This window comes from Oratosquilla oratoria, chromosome 17, assembly GCF_046742065.1.
Source record: "Oratosquilla oratoria isolate Oo_2021 chromosome 17, ASM4674206v1, whole genome shotgun sequence".
Classification (NCBI taxonomy): Eukaryota; Metazoa; Arthropoda; class Malacostraca; order Stomatopoda; family Squillidae; genus Oratosquilla; species Oratosquilla oratoria.
The window spans coordinates 50,296,350-50,301,349 of NC_134793.1; positions in this window are offsets into that span (position 1 = coordinate 50,296,350).

Below are 5,000 nucleotides of genomic sequence, written 5' to 3' on the forward strand. Positions count from 1 at the left end.
ATATATATATATATATATATATTATATATATATATATATACATATATATATATATATATGTATATATATACTTATTACATAAATCTTATATAAATCCTTTGAAGGGAAAGATTTATATATGGAAAGATTTTTTTAAGAATACCACCACCTGTTTCGTTATTTCAGTTAAATTCAGGTCAGCGAGTGGACCAAAGAACATAAAACATGAGGTGAGAATCACGATGACTGCAAGAGACCATAAGGCTTACACTTGGCAGTTCCATGTCCATTACCACCAATCATCCCCGTCCAGAAAGATATCTAACCTTCTCTTAAAACAATTGATAGTTTCAGTGCTCACGACTTGGTTACTAAGTCTATCCCATTCATTAATCATTTTATTGGTAAACTAGTTCTTGCCTATTTTTTTCTTAAATCTAAATTTGCCCAATTTAAGAATGAAAGTCCACCCTGCTCTCTAAGATGGACACTTTACCAACACCCCCAACTTCAACCCCAATGTCCCCACACTAACCCCAATGCCCCACACTAACCCCCCATCCTCCCCATACCAAACCCACACCCACCCACAACCCCCCATCCTGTGGGATCGTCTTCTTTAGGCCCCAACGAAGCCCCAGCTCAAAGACAAGTCAATAACTCAGGTTCTCCTTCAAAAGAAATTCTCGCTAATCAATTCATTGCCGTAATTTACCTGAGGAAGGGATCGCCCAAGAACGGCTCTCGACAAGACACGCGACTGAAGTAAAAAAAGAGAAAAAAAAAATATTTTCTTTGGAATTCGCAGGACGAAATGATCTATATCAGCGCAATGCGCAATCAACACGATACGTTTCATTGCTTGTTTTAGTTTTCTGTCCTCTTACTTTGTTCCTCGTGCTTCTTTTCTTTTGAGACATTCTCTTTCCTTTCCTTCTCCATTATCTTTTTTTCGCTCATTGTTTTTCATTGTTTCTTACTTCCTTGTTCTACATTTTTGTTGACGTCTTCCGGTTTTTTTTTCTTCTGCCCTCCATCTTCTCTCTCTGTTTGCCTTTACTTCCTTTTCTTTAGCTTTATTTTTTCTGTTTGCATTCTTGAAAAAATATCTGTATTCATCTTTGAGTAGCTATCAATTTAGTTGTGACTTAAGAACATAAGAAAATAAGATTGAAGGAGACTACAAGAGACCATAAGGCCTAAACTAGGCAGTTCCATGTCTATTACCACCTGTCATTCCAATCCATAAAGTTGTCTAATCGTTTCTTAAAACAATCGATAGTATCAACGCTCATTACTTCGTTACCATGTCTATTCCATTCGTTGACCACCCTATTAGTTAACCAATTATTTCCTATTTCCTTCTTAAATCTAAATTTGTCCAATTTAAATTCATTACTGCAAGTCCTGCCGTGCTTCCTTAATATAATGACCTTGTTTACGCCCTTGTTAAAGCCTTTGATCTACTTAAACACCTCTATAAGATCACCCCGTACCCTGCGTCTTTCCAGAAAGTGTAAGTTAAGGTGCCTAAGCCTCTCTTCGTAAGGTAACTTTCTGAGCCCAGGTATCATTTTGGTCATTCTCCTTTCTATTGATTCTATTGAATTGATGTCTACTCTATAAGACGGCGACCAAAACTGTACCGTATAGTCAAGGGTAGGTCTAACGCTAGAGTTTTATAATTACCTTTGCACTTCTATTCGTAACCGTCCTAGCAATGAACCTAGTGCTCTGTTAGCTTTATTCCTGGCGCTAGTGCACTGTTTCCTAGATTTAAGGTCAGGACTCACTAGAACTCCCAAGTCTCTCTCGCATTCCGTTTTCTCTAAAAACGTGTTATCTAAGCTATATCTACTTTCGGGGTTGAGTAGCCCTACGTTTAACACCCTGTATTTTGAGATATTGAAGTTCACTTTCCATTTCACTGACCATATGTATAATTTGTTAAGATCATCCTGCAGAATCTCGGTGTCGGCCCCCTGACCTAATTAGGCGTCCTATTTTAGTGTCGTCCGCAAACTTATTAACATCACTATTAATCCCATTGTCCAAGTCGTTTATATACATAATGAACAATAAAGAACCCAAAACCGAGCCCTGGAGAACTCCACTAGAAACACTTTCCCATTTGAATTGAACACCATTTATGGTAACCCGATATTTTCTGTCACTGATCCAAGCTCTAATTCATTCTAACACTTTTCCTCCTATGCCATGGACTTTGATTTTATTTAGTATAGTCTTTGGTGAGGCACCTTGTCGAATAATTTGCTAAACTCAAGGTAAACAACATCGTAACTATCATTGTTGCCTGATACCTTATATACGTTAATGTAAAAAGATAGAAGATTAGTCACGCATGAACCCTTGGAGAAACCATGCTGAGAGTCACGAATCAAATTATGTCTTTCGATGTGTTCTCTGAGTCTATTTACTATTGCTGATTCAAGCAATTTACCTATTACTGATGTCAGACTGTTTGCCTTCCCCCAGGCAATATGCACAAACCCAGTGTCTATCGATATATCAAATATTTTCGTTAACTGGTCGAACATATCAAATTTACACTCTTTAAGCACGGAAAAATTTCGTCTGGACCCAGGGATTTTATACCTTTAAGCCTCTCAATCTGTTTGACCACTACCTTACTAATGCTGATATTTGATGGTTTACTTTCTTCATCCCCACTGCAAACCGGATTGCAGTCAGGTACTTTATCTAACTCTCCTTAGTAAACACTGAGAGAAAATATTTGTTAAACTCCCCACTCATTTTTTTCCTTTGATTCTATCATGACATTTCCGTCGTTTTTAATTGGGCCTATCCTTCCCTTATTTTCTATCCTGTTGAGATGAGAGAAACCTTTGGGATTGGATCTCGCTTTTCTGGCAACCTTATTTTCATAGTTACGTTTCGCTGTGCGCGTATTCTTTTTAACCAGTCTTGTCATATCGTTATATTTGAATCTAAGGTGTTTCCCCGTTTTTTATCATTACATAAGGTCTTTTCATTCCGATCTCATATTTCAGCCTGTCCCTCATTCATCTAGGAATATTACTAATCCTACGTATTGACTTGAGAGGAATATATTTATTTGGTGTATTTAGAATTAAAGCTGTTAGGTTACTGTACATTTCATCCAAATCGCTGATCGGTGTGATGACCTCTTGCTTCTAAGTGATCAAATGTCTTATATACTATCTCATTTCATCAAAATTGGTCCTCATGAAGTCCGGTACTAGAACGTTATTCGCATTATTTAATTCTTCCTAATTGAATTTTATCTGTTGATGATCCCTAGAGTCTTGATTATCTCCTACTTTTACGTTACTTGTTAGGTGCTCATTATTAGTTAGAAGAAAGTCCAGAGTATTCTCTTCCTTCGTAGGATCGGCACCACATCTAAGAAATTTTGCGCTTTGTGATCTCCTACTAAGATTTCCCAGCGGATTCCATGGATCAGAGGATTTCACGGATCAGGGGATCAGTCTGCTCAATGCTGAGATTAGGAGGTCTATATAGAACACCAATAATAATTTTCTTATTCTTGCTTATAATCTCCACCCAAATAAATTCCGTACTATCCTCTGCCTTTTTCGAGTTGTTGGTAATACAGTCTATTGTATTTTTAACGAAAAGGGATACTTCTCCCTCGCTCCTGCCAACCCTGTCCCTTTGACAAAAAAAAAACTTATATCCCTCTATCTCAATTTCCAGAAGGAAATGCCTATCAGCCATATTGATCCAGGATTCATTAATAGCTATAATATAAAAAAATTCTACGCATGGCTTACCTCGTAGCAAATAAGTTTTGTTTATTACGTTTCTGTTGTTTGTACAGTAAATTTTAGTTTATCCTCTCTCCATCTGAATAAGTGATTCTTTTCCCAGTCCCTCTCTGAGCTGTTTCTATTGCTTAAACTATGTTCCAATACTCCCCCTTCCCCGACTCCCACGTAATTACCCGAAAAAAGTGCAGGATGCCTACCTCTCGCTCAAGGGATTCATCAAGGAGCTTTTTAAACATAATCACTTATTATTCCAGTCTATCCAGGACCGTGGCGGCACACTAGGCATTTCTCACTAATATGCTACTTGCTTTTGTTACTTCGTTTGAGTAGAAACTACTTTGATTACAATTTTTATCCAAATATCTAAATGTCAAATTATGTTTGCGTCATATAATGAGAAGATGGATGACAAACTTAAAGAAGTTAAACCTATACAAATGTTAGACACATTGTTGAGATTATTTATGAGAGTTTAGAATACTATAACCAAAATCGTTTCTACTCAAACGATGTAGCGAAAGCAAGTAGCATGTTAGCCTAGCGTGCCACCACTAGGCACTCTTCAGGGTCGCATTCCAGGCCTTTAGGCTCATGACTGGGAATCGATCACGACCTCAGTACAGTGAACACGTCAACTTTGTACTTGTCCCACTCTCTTGTTCACCATCCACCAAACTTGCATAGTGGTTGGAAACTGGTATGTTATAACACATTTCTAAATGTTCACTATAAACCCACTATCGGAGAAATTATATCGGAAGTACAGGAAAACTGTATATTTCGACTACTATCTGTAGTTCTTTTCAGCAGAATGGTTACAAGAAGTTAGAGTACAGGTATAAATGAGGTACTGAGGGGTACGGAAAAGGGGATGGGGAAAGTGGGGGGACTCAGGTTACATGCCCTTGATATGGTTGGGTCATGAAGGATAGTTGGTGGTATTTTGTGCGACCGCTCTTGACATTAATTTGTTGACTGCTATCCTCGTAATGCAATCTGGGGGCCACTGACCTTTTGAGGTATTGAAGTTAGGATAATGTTTTATTAAGGAAGACGCTACAATTTTCCTGCGAAAGCTACAATGTGATTTAAAAATACTTGTTGCATTATCCCAATCCATTCTGTGGTCTTTTTGGCTGGCATGAAGGAACACGGCTGAGTTGACTTGCCCATGTTTAATGGAGTTTTTGTGTTCCTTTAATCTTGTGGACAAATCCCTGCCAGTTT